General features: G+C 42.8%; 1 protein-coding gene and 1 long non-coding RNA gene across 35 annotated transcripts in view; both read left to right on the top strand.

The window, feature by feature from the left end:
• The first annotated feature begins 3,285 nt into the window (after positions 1-3,285).
• Positions 3,286-6,017, top strand: LOC109023240 (uncharacterized). The gene is made up of 3 exons (XR_002002623.4): positions 3,286-3,453; positions 4,250-4,421; positions 5,688-6,017. It is a non-coding gene; the product is annotated as an uncharacterized lncRNA (long non-coding RNA).
• Positions 6,018-8,343: 2,326 nt separating this feature from the next.
• NUMB (NUMB endocytic adaptor protein) overlaps positions 8,344-14,183 on the top strand; it is a 190,603-nt gene continuing 184,763 nt past the window's right edge. For 15 of the 34 annotated variants that reach the window (XM_055360860.2, XM_019009713.4, XM_055360854.2 and 12 more), the window contains exon 1: positions 8,344-8,474. The gene's annotated coding sequence lies outside the window, so the exon portion shown is untranslated. Of the gene's footprint in view, positions 8,475-8,600; positions 8,700-14,183 lie in introns of those variants that run through there. The other 19 variants (XM_055360862.2, XM_055360844.2, XM_055360857.2 and 16 more) reach the window with 10 other exon arrangements.

Raw genomic sequence — 14,183 nt, 5'->3', positions numbered from 1 at the left:
TTACCCACGGGATATGTGTATCCAAAGTGGAAATGCAGTGTGTATAAGAGGGGCACCCAACTCAATGTGGCTGGGAGAGGGATAACAGGAAGCCTCCCCTATAATAGTAACTTTGAAGATGAGATCTGTAGGAGAGGCAGGAGCTAGCAAATGGAATCCAACTTAGGGTAAACCTATGCTATTTGTATGAGTTCTCCAAAACTTAAAGTTAAACCCAAAGTTGCCTCTTCATATAGACCCTCCAAAGTAACTAAGAGGCTATGCCAGCTACAGTGCAGCCAACTCTACTTCCGTACAACGTGATGCTACTTTGGAAAAGTGTGAAATCCTACTTAAGTGGAAGGTGTAATTATTGCAGAGTATTTCAGGGAGGAAGATGGCACCAGGGAAATAGGCATGAAAATCAGGTTCTTCTATTATTTCCACAACCTGGTCTAATTCTCCATGCCCTTGGGATGGCCTGGGTCTGTGATAGGAAATATGTTTTTCTGTCTCTATTTGAGCAACAACATCCTTCTTATCAGCTGCTCCAATGAGGAAGACACTGATGTCCTTTTGCAGGAAACTAACAGGAAAAGAAAGAAAGCTTACCACTAAATACACATCCTGAGGGTGAAATGAAATGACTGCAGTGTAGGAAAGGGCTGAATAAATAAATACACCATTCCTATTGTATAGTCAGACTTCCTGGGGGCAAGTCCTCATCTCTTTACCCTGTCTTTCCCTTCTAAAATCCGCTAACCTGCTGAGGGGCCGAACTAAGTTTTCTCTGGCTATTAACAGGTATGGAAACATACAAGTCTCCTCTGTCCCAGACACAGAGGAAACACAGAATAGGAAGGAGAGAAAACCAGAGCCACAGGAAGAGGAACTTGATATTGGTGTACATCTCCCCTTCATGTTTACAGAACTTTCCCAGCAACTTCTGCTTTGAGCCTTTCTGTGTACAAATCTGGTAATGTTTGGGAACATTTCGGGAGAGGAAAGGGCCAGGGCTAGTGCAGCTCAGAAAATCATCCGAACTCTTTAAATGACAGCTGCACAGGTGACTTGATTTAGAGGGAGAGGTGTAAACTGTCATTATCTGTGAATACTGAGCTCTAATCCTGTAGCGCTGCAGTGGAGACTGCTAGAGAAGATGATTCCTGATCTGAAAACAATTCCAGCCTGGAGGATCCTAAGGCATTTCCTTGTAAGGGTAGTTTTCTTCTGTGCGGAAAAGAAATGAAAGAACATGTGCAAATATGGGTGGGAGAAGAAGAAACAGAGACAGAGAAAGAGAGAGACAGATAAGTTGCAAAAGCTTGGATCTTTGTATTTCTTTCTTTTCTTTTTCTTTTCTTTTCTTTCTTTTTTTTTTTTTTTTTTTTTTTTTTTTTTCTTTTTGAGACAGAGTTTCTCTCTTGTTGCCCAGGCTGGAGTGCAATGGTGCTATCTCGGCTCACCACAACCTCCGCCTCCCTGGTTTAAGTGATTCTCCTGCCTCAGCCTCCCAAGTAGCTGGGATTACAGGCATGAGCCACCGCGCGCCCGGCCTGGATCTTTGTATTTCTACAGTGTTTTTAGTTTAAGGATCATTTACACTTTAGGAGGTTTTTGTTTTTTCTGTCTTTCTTATGTAATAATTATGGGTGAGCCCTGAGAAATGACTCAAAGCCAAAATAATGGGGTTTTCTTGATTATAGTTCCTCATTTTTCCTGGCCACAGGCCAACCCTCAATATCCTCCACCTTTATAAGGAAGACAGCTTCAACCCAGCCCTGAAGGGTGACTCCAGCCTCTTAGTGATCTTTCTTTCATGTTGCAAACTGGACTGTCTTCTTCCAACTTTCTAATTGCAAAATTGCTCTTTATTTTTATGGGTTCTTATTACTTCCAACCCAAGTGTGAAAATGTCTTCTTGGACACCCTTATCCCATCTGTAGGGCCTGTGTAGGTCCCTCTTTCTCTCATTCTTAGTTGAGGATTGACTCAGTAGACTGCACAATGATGACCATATTTTAAAAGGGACAAAGGTCACATAGCGAAGTCTCTGTTCATTCTCCCAGGCACAATCCCTTCTGTCTGGATTCTGGTTGGGGCCAGGCTCCGACTTTTGTGCATATAGGAGGTGCTGCCATAATTAGCCCATTTTGCTGGTTTTGTGCATACCCTTCTTGGTATAGGGCAGGCAGGAAATTAGACTGTGTTATGGCTCTGGTGGTCATATTTTATGAACCCCAAATCTAGAATTGTGCTCTGGTGAGTATAGGGTGCTAATGGAAAAACTGAACAAAACATATGGAAATAAGACCACCCTGGAAAAGTAATGAGAGTTCATAGTATTTCCTTCCAGTAGCTTGGAGAGAATATCAAATATCACACGTTTATTAATAATGTTGTTTTTTTTTTGAGATGGAGTCTTGCTCTGTTGCCCAGGCTGGAGTGCAGTGGCGTGATCTCTGCTCACTGCAAGCTCCGCCTCCTGAGTTCGTGCCATTCTCCTGCTTCAGCCTTCTGAGTAGCTGGGACTACAGGTGTCCGCCACCATGCCCAACTAATTTTTTTGTATTTGTAGAGACGGGGTTTCACCGTGTTAGCTAGGATGGTCTCGATCTCCTGACCTTGTGATCCACCCGCCTTGGCCTCCCAAAGTGCTGGGATTACAGGCATGAGCTACCGTGCCCGGCTATTAATAATGTTAACAATAACTAATGATTATTGAGCATTTACTATATGTCAGGTCCTGAATTATGTATATTATTTCATTTACTCCTCATAAAAGGGTTCCTTCTAGGAGCTAGGGGAGAAAACCAGCCATTATATACTCAATAATAATATTAATGGTAATAATAGTTATTATATATAACAGTTATATATTACATAACATATGCTGGCCCTGAATTGAACATATTCTCTAATTTGATTTTTGAATATTTAAAAATATACACTTTTTTTTTTTTTTTTAAGAGATGGAGGAGTCTCACCATGTTGCCCAAGCTGGCCTCAAACCCCTGGCCTCAAGTGAGCCTCCCACCTCAGCCTCCCAAGTAGCTGCCACCATGCAGTCTCTAATTTAAATTTTAAACAAACCCTAGATGTTATTATTATCTTAGAGTAGGCTGCTTCTAAAATAGCTCCCAATGATCCTCTTGCTGGTCTTTACATCCTTGTGTAATCTCCTTGAGTGTGGGCTGGACCTAATGACTTACTTCTAACTCACAGCATGTGGCAACAGTGATGGGATGTCACATCTGTGATTGGATTACGAAAGACTGTGCCTTCTGTTTTGCTATTACTGTCTCTGGTGAGTCCTCTCTCTTGCTCTTGCTTGCTTGCACTGATGAAGTAACCTGCCACGTTGTGAGATGCTCAACGAAGAGGCCCATGAGGCAGGGCACTGAGGGAGGCTTCTGGCCAACAGCTCCTGGGAAACTAAGGCCTTAGGAAGTGAGTCCTGCCAACAATAACGAGGTGAGTGAGGCAGGAAGCAGATCTGTCCCAACTGAGCTTGAGATGACTGTGGTCTTATAAGAGACCCAATGCCAGAGAGTTGACCCACAGAAACTGAGACGATAAACGTTGTTTTAAGCTACTGAGTTTTGGGGTAATTTGTTATGCAAGACAAGATAGCTAATACGTATCTCATTTTATAGATGAAGAAAATGAAGCTTTAGGGTGATGAATCAATGTTCCCCAAATTACACAGTTAGTAAATGGCAGAGCCAAAGCTTTTGGAACATATTAAGTTCGAGGTTCTAGGGTCTGAGTTTAAGTCTGCTTTCTCATGAGGTTCCAAGTGATTGGGACACTGTAGTTCTGGAAGAATTCTACTCTCTGAAATCCTTGGAGGATAGCCATGTTTCCAGGAAACTCTTTGTGTGCATAAAAACAGAGATGGACAAAAGTTTAAATGGTGCTAAGTGCTTTGAGTCGGTCCACTCCCTGCTGTAGAAGAATGGCTGATCCACCCATAGATCTGGTGATAGTAACCAGGAGCTCCAGTCAATAGCACAATGGCAGAACTCAGAGGTACAGCCCATCCATTTTTACAAGCACTCAAGCCATCTTACCCATATTATGTAAAGCAGGTGGAAGGGGGCATACACTTTTCTTGAGGATGAAAATGAATGCATTTAGTAATGAAAATGCATAGTGTGGTATTTAAAAATTACATGAGCTCTGGAATCAAATAACAAATGGTTCTGCCTGAGAGACCAGAACACCTTCTTTCACTGATTTTTTTTTTTCCTTCCCATCCCTGAAACAGAGCCTTGAACTTTGAAACCACAGTGCCTTGTTCCAGCGTGGAAAGCAGCGTGGCACTTCCCTGTGGTGAAAGCACCCCAGCTTGAAAGGGTAAAAACACCTTCTCCCAGATAGTCTCCCTTTGTTTAGCCAGTGCTTTTTGCCAGTGGTCACCTTAAGGAAATCAAATGAAGGTATGCTCCTTGGTTGGCTGCATGAATCTGTCCTTCCTTGTCAGCTTTGCCCAGAGCAGCAGGCTTTGAGCTCTGGGAGGATTTCCAGGTGGCAGCAGAACAACGGTCCCATAGGCTGGAGCCTGGCACGCTTTCCCTTTTAACCAGTGGCAGAGGCTGCACTTTGCTGGTGTAATTATGCAACTTAGTGTAAAGTCCACATGGGTGGGGATAGGGGGTAGGCAAGGCAGGACTGTAAGCTGGCTCAGCACTCTGATTGGGTTTTTTGACTGTTTTTCTAGCTTTTCTTACCCTTTTCTCTCCTGCCCCCTCATCTCCTCCTCTTCCCTCCTTTTCCCTCCCCTTCTCTCTAATCCCTTCATCTTTGTCAGCCTCCACCCTCAGGGATCCCTAACTCAGGAAGCTACCTCTTATCAAATATTTTGGCTTGCCTCCAACTGCTAGTGGCAGGCAGTTCTGGCCCTTGTCTGCTATCTGAGCGATTTTCTTCTCCACCGGTTGTTTATTTCTCTAATCTAGTTGGAATTGGAATCGTGTGTAGAATCCAGAGGAAGAAAATCCAAAAGCAAAAAATGGATCCTTTCCCTAGTAAGATTGCCCCTGTGGGCTAAAATAGAAATGGAAAGAGACTTGGATTCTTTTCCCTTGAAAAGCGACATTATGAAAGAGCAGGAGAAACAGCATTACTGTACAGGAAAGCCCAAGGCACACTATATCACTCCTCAGATATTGGACATCACTCTGAGTCCTCTATTTTCTGCTTAATTGGGATTATAAATGCTATTTTTGCCCCGAATGTACCTGCCATCTTGGTCGTGCCCAAGTGGCTCTGAACAGATACCATCTGCAGGACCTCCACAGCCAGCCATGCAACAGGAAGCTGCAGACTCCCAGACTCCAGTGTTCTTGCTTTCTGAGAGGGAGCCCTGAGAATGGTGGAGAAGCAAAAAACAAAGGAAAGAAAAGAAAAAAGCTGGATGGAGTAATTACATGATAGGGTTACCTTGTGCACGTGAAAGCAAAATGTAAGGATACAAGCAATAACCCCTCCGGTACTGCACAGTCTTTGATAACACAATAGCCTTCTGTTATTTCAAGGCATGTTCCTTAAAACCTTCCTTAAGGTTTTCCCACTTCTTACTGGGTTGTAACATATTTATTTTATATGTCCTTTCTTAACTGATATTCACAAAGAATAGGAATGATAGATGTGTGTATATGAGCAAAAGCATTTATACATGCTTTTTTTCTTTTTTTTTTTTTTAGTGTATGAAATAGCGGCTGACTTTTGTAACGATTTTCCACCCAGTTTTGTGATAGTAATTTCGCTGCGTTCCTCAACTTAGATGGCAAGTCCTCTTAGCAAGGCTGGCCTAATTCTGTGTTTTCTATGGCACCTAGTCACTATGGCTGTGCAAGAGCCATTATTACCCAAAGTACCATAGTAATGGTCATGTCCTCCTATGACGTTATTGTTTCCTATCTGTCAGGACATTAATTGTCTTCTAACTTGCTCTAAAATTGGTAGCATGGCACACTGCCAAGACTAGAGAGAAGCAAGCTGCCGGTGATATATTAAAAGGCTGTGTAAAAGGACATATTGGTATTTGCTTTTTCTTGGGGCATCTTCACATTTGCATTACTTCACATGTTATGGGATGTTAGCTCAGGCTTGCCTTATGTCTTGGCGTCTATCTTATCATGGTCAATGTCTGATCTTTCCTTCAGCTGAATGATTCAGACATCTCTAAGTTATTTTGGCTTTTCCACTTTCCTTTCGTAGGCTTTTTGTGAGTCATTGCATTGAATGGGAGGTTATTTCTAAATTGGAAGGTGAGGAAGAGAGGAGGGGGAGGAAAGTTCCGGAAAATAACTAGGAAAAGGCACTTTATTGTTATGTATAGTTACTGGAGGAATAATTTCTGCTTAGTTTGGTGATAGAAGTATGTACTTTATTTAAACTTGACTAAAAATATAGGCTAGAAAAAAGACAATATTTTTCTGAATAATAAACCATACAGTTTTAGACTCTTTGTAGCTTGCTCTGCAAAGAACAAGGAGGTTAGTAAATAGAAGAAATATGAGACAAAGGGTTAGCAGAAAGAAGAAAGAGACAGAGCACAACATTTCCAAAGTCCACATCCTTGAGGTGAATGCCTCCTTGACAGTGTCTTTTTTTTTTTTTTTTTTTAAGACAGAGTCTCACTCTGTTGCCCAGGCTGGAGTGCAGTGGCACCATCTGCAGAGACGGGTTTCACCATGTTGGTCAGGCTGGTCTCAAACTCCTGACCTCAGGTGATCTGCCCGGCTCGGCCTCCCAGAGTGCTGGGATAACAGGCATGAGCCACCGCACGGCCTGACAGTGTCTTAAACTATCCCTGGGTGTTGCTTCATGGCCCATGGGTATATGTATCATAGGTGGGGTTGTGAGAAAGTACATTTAAATCTGATTTAGAAACTGAAAGAGTAATCAGACCAGCATTTTGTTATTTAGGAGCAGGAAAAGTGGGTGAAAAAAAAAAAAGGAAAAGCAAAAAGCTAATGATGAATATATTTCTAGGAGCACAAGAGTTTTTATAGCAACATCAGATTTCTCAAAAATGCCTACTGTGATTTGTACCCAAGTGAATAAAAAATGCAATCATTTATTCTTGTGCATTGTGCCAAGTGAGAAAAAAAAAAAACAAAACACACAACCCGGCAATTCATTCAATGGCCCTAATTTAGACTGCTAGGAAGAGGTTTAGAAAAAAAAAAAGAGAGAGAGAGAGAGAAGCTTTTAAAGTATCTGACACACAGCTAGTAGGGCTATTTAAGAACTGCTGAACAGAAAAACAAAGTGGCAGTGAGAGGTGGGGGAAAGCAGAATTCTCATTTCCAGAGCATCATAAGGGTATAATGTGGCCCGCTTATTAGAAAGTTGCTGGCCGCGCGCGGTGGCTTACGCCTGTAATACCAGCACTTTGGGAGGCCGAGGCGAGCGGATCACCTGAGGTTGGGAGTTCGAGACTAGCCTGACCAACATGGAGAAACCCCGTCTCATGCCTATAATCCCAGCTACTCGGGAGGCTAAGGCAGGAGAATCGCTTGAACCTGGGAGGCGTAGGTTGCGATGAGCCGAGATAGCACCATTGCACTCCAGCCTGGGCAACAAGAGAGAAACTCCGTCTCATTAAAAAAAAAAAAAAAAAAAAAAAAAAAAAAAAAAAAAGTTGCTAATGGCTGTCTGGTCAATTGGCAGGGGTCAGCCAGGAGTGGATCTGGAAGCTGGAGAACTCTCAATACGCCACTTCAGTTTATTGACGACATTTATAATTGCAACCGAAGTTGACTGATTTCTGCTAAATGAAAGTTTGCGCTTTGCCCTTTAGCATTGAGGCTCCTGGAAAGAACTTCAATGAAATTGGATGCATTGAGACCAAAGAAAAGAAGGGGACATTTTTATCTCTCTGATACCTTTCTCCCCAGGGCTTGAAAACACTTCTTAAACACAACCTCTGATGTTGGTGTTTTGTAAGTACTACCCCTATGAATAAAGCTAGCAGAGATAAGCTTCTCCTTGCAGGAAGTGAGCTGGAGAAGTGGAAGAGTTTACAGAGAAAACTCTACAACAAAGAGTTAACCCTTCCCGGGTAACCACGAATGTGAGCGTCTACCCCTCCTTTGCTTTCTACTGCGCAACCAAACTGTGCACAAGCGTGAATCAACCTTAACGTCACGTCTCTTGCCAGTTAGCTTAACAGACACTTTTAGCAGCCTATCATAACTTCGAATTGCCCAACCCTCAACCAATTACAACTAAAGCTTGGGCTAGGTCGCTCCAGGTCCGGGCGGGGGCGAATACCGGGTTTAGGAAAAGGGGCGGTAAAGAGCGATGACGGGCGGGTATACTAAGCCAATTAGAGAGAAGAGCTGCCGCCCCACTATCCAATGGATAGGTTAGAAGTATGAAAGAGGGTGGGCCTGTTGTCATGGGGGAGGTGGTGGCGCTTGGTGGCCACTGGCGGCCGAGGTAGAGGCAGTGGCGCTTGAGTTGGTCGGGGGCAGCGGCAGGTGAGTGCCGGTAACGCGGGTCAGAGATCTGAGGGCCGTCGCGGGGCGGAATCTCCAGCTCAGCACTCCGGAGGCGGAGGCCGGAGGAAGGGGGCCTGGACTTCGGGTCGGGCCCGGGCCGGGGCCGGGGCCAGGGCGGAGGCGGCGGGGGCGGCGGCGAGTTCGCGCTGACTGGGCTAGGGGGAGAATGGCTGGGCTTCTGGCTGCAGAGTTCTCCCGAGGAAGGTAGGCTACGGCCGGACCCGCGCGGGTCAGGCCAGGAGGTCCGTTGGGACGTCCAGCTGCTCCGGTCTAGCGCGCTGACCGGCGGCCACTGTGTGAGGAGTAGGTATCTGAGGAAACGGAAGCGGCCAGGGTCCCAGAGAGGGGGTGACCTGTAACGACCTGCTCCGAGGGCGGGGTGTCTTGGGAATACCCAGGACGGCTTGGGTGCCAGGGAGAAGAGGAACCCGGGAAGCCCGGCAGCGGCCGGTGAGGAGAGAGCGGGGTGGGGGGCAGGGGAACTGGGAGTGGCCCCGGGCCGAGGGAGGTAGGAAGGCCGAGGGTGGCCAGGGTCCCGGGTGACAGGGAGCAGACTTGCTCCAAGTAGGGGCGTCTGAGGAAACGCTCGGAGGGGGTTGGGGACCCTCCTGAGAAAAGCGGCTGTCCAAGGGAGGGGGCTCCTGGAGAGATGAGGAGCAGCGGGTCTTCGGAGGGTCGGACGAGTAGAGATCTTGCACCGCCTGGGGGAGGAACCGGAGCGCCCTGCGCCCCCATAGCTGAGCTGGGATGGGAGACCCAACTGGCCTGGCCGCTCTGGCTCTGAGGATTCCTGGGGGACCAGGAAAGAAGTCCTCGAGGAGTGGCTCGCGTTTGAGACCGGGGTGAGGAGCCAGCAGGGAAGTGGAAGTTCCCTCGGTCGGAGAGGAGTCATGCAAAATGGGACGGAGATGGGCGGAGGTGAGGGAGAATCCCTATAGGAGGAGGGGATAAGGTAGAGAAAGAAAGTTGCCCGAGGAGAGAGTAATGGTTTCGTGGAACTGGCTAGGACAGTAGATATATGAGAAATTAACAGTGGAGCCATGTAGGTTCACAGGTCTTCACAAATAGAAGAAACTTCAGTTTCATAATTAATACCAAGATGACATCTAGGACCAAAGCAAAGCTCCTAAAAGCAAGGTTAAGTGACTTGTTATAGAAAAGAAATTTGTTTTAGGATGATGGCAGTAATATTAGGAAATAGGTTCATTGACAGGGTGGGGAATTTGAGAGGGAAAAGGGAAGGAGTAGCTGAACTAAAGGAGTAGAAGTAGATACTTATCAGAAAGAGGGTAGGCATACTCGGCTAAAGTGAAAAGAAGTTTTGAGTTCTAGTTCCACCACTTAGCTAAGTTTCTGTGCAGTTTCCTCATCAGAATACTAATAGTAATAGTTCCTACTTTATAAGGTGGTGGTGGTGTTTTTTTTTTTTTTCATGTGAGTTGGTATTTGTAGAGCTTTTAGGATAGTGACTGGCACATAGTCGTGTGTATGGATTGTTCAATAGACGATAAAGACCTGACTTCTTAAATAGAAGATAAAGACCTGGCTCGCAGATGTTAGCTTGCATCAAAATCACCTGGAGGGCTTGGTAAAATGTAGATTGCTTGGCCCCACCTGGGGGTTTCAGTAGGTCTGGGGTGGGGCCCAATAATTTATATTTATCTCAAATGATGATCACGTTGGTCAGAGGACCACACTTTAAGAACCACTTACTTTAATGAAACCGGTAATAATGGTAGCAACTTTAAAATACCTGCTAAAGAGACAGGTAGAGGCAAATTGCCCAAAAGATCCTATTATAAAGGATACTCATTTTTAGCCTGTGTTTTTCAAACTGTGGATTGTGATTTATTAGTAATTTATAAAATCAGTGTTGTGAGTTTTTACCTGCATTGAAAATAAAATGTAGAACAGAATAAACTGACATTGCATTTGGTAAGGAAAAGTATTGTTTTGGGAAACTTTTCTCCTACATGTATGTACTAGGTCACAATGTAAAGTGTATTTCTTTTTTTGAGTTCCTGGCCAAAGGATAAAATATATTTCTTGCAGTTAAAAAAGTCTGAAAGCTGGATGCGGTGGCTCACGCCTATAATCCCAGCACTTTGGGAGGCCAAGGCGGGCGGATCACTTGAGGTCAGGAGTTCAAGATCAGCCTGACCAACATGGTGAGACCCCCGTCTTTAAAAAAATACAAAATTAGCTGGGCGTGGTGGTGCGTGCCTGTAATCCCAGCTACTTGGAAGGCTGAGGCTGGAGAATTGCTTGAACCCAGGAGGTGGAGGTTGCAGTGAGCCGAGATCATGCCATTGCATTCCAGTCTGGGCAACAAGAGTGAAACTCCATCTTAAAAAAAAAAAAAAAAAGGTTTTTTTGGGAGTATTATATTCCATTAAATTTCTTCAGTTTCTGATTTGGTTCCTCCTGTGTTTGTCTTGTCACATATTGTGTTATGCCTCTGACTCTGGAACTTTTTTGGATATTGAGAATCTTTGGCATGAGAACTTAAGGGAATCTGAGGCAGAGAAATTGAATGGTGTTTCTCAGATGTTGTCCGCTTTTGTTTCACTTGTGCCCTCTTGTTCACCCTTTCTTTTTTATCACTGTACTGTAAAGCATTGTTTGTAAAAACCTGAGTATACACAGACATATTGACAGTAAACAACACTGAAATGGATTGACTTGAGAAAATTTCATGTATAGAAAATAAGCAAAAACAAAGAAACGTAGCAAAAGAGAAAAATGAAAAGATATTTCCTTTTTAGAGAGTAAAAATATTAAGTATTTCTTATCCTTACACTAATATAAAACATATACAGATATTTTTAAAGGAACTAGATATACAATTTCTAGGTCTTTGTAGAGAAAAGAAATAGTGGTAATATGTGACAGCAAAATGCACCTGGGATAGAGGCTTAACTACAAAGTAAATCATTTATTAAGAGGGAGCTTTTGTTTTGATGGTTTTCTCCCTTGAGAATAAACTGGATGTGGTACATGTTGTAAACTTAACTTGTTTGAGGAACCTAAATGTAATTTACAGCGTGTTTTTAAAAAGAATATGTATGTTTTATCTGTACGTGGTTTGATTTTTCTTCCATTGAAAGCTAGATGGTTTATATTTAGGAGTTGATTTAGATCTGTTTTTATGGCTGTTAAGAACAGAGGAAGCAGTATTGAAAACTGAAAGAGATCCTTGCAGCTTTCTTTAAAATCTTTAATCCAGGGGATTATGTAACCTCTTCATTAATGTTTTATGAAATTGTGAAGAAACTGTTGGTATAGTTTTGCATCAGGATTTTTGGTTTATTTTTTTCTCTCTCAAAAATAATTTTTAGTTTTATTTCAGATTATATTTCCTTAAAATTTTTATTTTCATTTGGAAGACTGCAAGGCATATAACCATTGCATATCTGAGTTCTAAAGCAGATGCAGACTTTTCACAAAATAAATTTACTGCTTTTTTTCTGTGACATAAGTTTCGAGAAGGAAAGCTTTTGATTTCTTGCATTGAGTTCAGTGGATTATTCTTACCACTAGAGTTGTTGTTGAAGTCATGGTACATTTATATAGATCATTCAGTTCTACACCAAATGATGGAAGAATGAGAAATCCTATATGACAAATAGAAAAGTTCATTCTTCATAATTGAGAACATTGAGCAGTTTGATTACCTGGTTTTAATAAGTGGACTTATTATTCATCTGATTATACTTATCTAGGAATAGCTTTGATTCCCCAAATAATTTTACAGTGGGATTTGGTTGTCTGTAGTTGAATAAATGGTGGTTTTTAAATCCCAAAATCCTAACTGTGCTATTTAGTGAGACTCAGTTTCACATACTGAAGTTTTATTTAGGTAAGTGATTTTAAAAAGTAGAAGTTCAATTAACACTAGTTAATTAAGTTTATTTTCTATTTCAGAGAAGCCTTGTCTTGTTTTATAAGTCTCTGATCTACTTTTCTGCTTCCTGCTCTCCAACTCGCTGTACAATAAATTCTAATAGAAATGTGGGTAACTGAAAATCTAGTTCTGTAAAAGTATAAAACCCCTATATCTAGTTTTTTAGTTTGCTTCGAAACTTCCTAAACTAATTACCTTTAAAAAAGTATTTTATATAATAGAGTACTTGAAAAGCTACATTTTACTTTGGACTTGCCAAAACACATCTGTTGTGTGTAACAGGTTTTGATTTCTAGAGAATAGATCTTGAATTCTGCAGATTTCTGAACTCTGATTTTTTTCCTTTTTTTTAAAAAAAATTTCAACTTTTAGTTTAGAGTCTGAGAGTACATATGCAGGTTGGTTATATGGGTATATTGTGTGATGCTGAGGGTTGAGGTATGATTGGTCCTGTCACCCAGGTAGTGAGCATAGTACCCGATAGTTCTTCAACCGTTCCCCCCGCCCGCCCAACTTTTTCCCTCCCTCATTTTATGTTTTCTTGATAGGGCTGGGGAGAAATAAAACAATATACTCCTTAAATTAAAAAAAAATTTTTTTTGCTATCTTATTTTTTTAATCTTGACATTATAGTGCATCCTTTAGTGGCAAAGAAAATTTGTTTAAGGGGCCGGGTGCGGCGGCTCATGCCTTTAATCCCAGCACTTTGGGAGGCCGAGGCAGACGGATCACGAGGTCAGGAGATTGAGACCATCCTGGCTAACACAGTGAAACCCCATCTCTACTAAAAACACAAAAAATTAGCCGGGCATGGTGGCACGCGACTGTAGTCCCAGCTACTCGGGAGGCTGAGGCAGGAGAATGGCTTGAACCTAGGAGGCGGAGGTTGCAGTGAGCTGAGATCGCGCCACTGCACTCCATCCTGGGCAACAAAGCGAGACTCTGTTTTGGGGAAAAAAAAAAAAGGAAAATTTGTTTTAGTAATGTAACATATTATAAATTTTATTATAAGAGGTAGAAATACTATACAGGGCTTTAGGATGTATGTTCAGCTGCAACACACAGGTAGTGATAAATAAGATATCATTAAATACTAGGTACAATATTGCCATATATTTTGGAGATTATAAAACGTGCACTTTGAGGCTAGGCGTGGTGGCTCATGCCTGTAATCCCAGCACTTTGGGAGGCTGAGGCGGGTGGATCACCTGAGGTCAGGAGTTTGAGACCACCCTGACCAACATGGAGAAATTCCGTCTCTACTAAAAATACAAAATTAGCTGGGCGTGGTGGCACATAACTTTAATCCCAGCTACTCAGGAGGCTGAGGCAGGAGAATCACTTGAACCCAGGAGGCGGAGGTTACAGTGAGCCAATAGCACGCCATTGTACTCCAGCCTGGGCAACAAGAAAGAAACTCCGTCTCAAACAAAACAAAACAAAACAAAAAGAAACCATAAAAAAAAGTGCACTTCGAAATCTTGAGGCAAAAGGAGGATTGAAATGAAGGGAGAATAAGGAGAATATTGACGTGCTTAAGGGAGGAGTCTGGAGGATCTGCAGGAAGTGTATCTAGAGGAATGAGTGGTTCTTGGCAGTTTTCCTGGAGTGACATATGTAAAGGAGGGTGATTCTATTTGCAACATTCTCCTATGGACTTATTTTTCATTCTCTGCAGTTTCTGCTGCTTGTTATTACTCTTCCTTTGTTTTCTTCCCCTCAAGAAAGCATGTCAGAAGGCAAGTAAGTAGACTGAGAAGTGGTAGTCCTAGAGGATGAGAGCC

Source organism: Gorilla gorilla, chromosome 15 (assembly GCF_029281585.2).
Source record: "Gorilla gorilla gorilla isolate KB3781 chromosome 15, NHGRI_mGorGor1-v2.1_pri, whole genome shotgun sequence".
NCBI classification, from domain to species: domain Eukaryota; kingdom Metazoa; phylum Chordata; class Mammalia; order Primates; family Hominidae; genus Gorilla; species Gorilla gorilla.
This window is presented reverse-complemented; position numbering and strand designations above follow the sequence as displayed.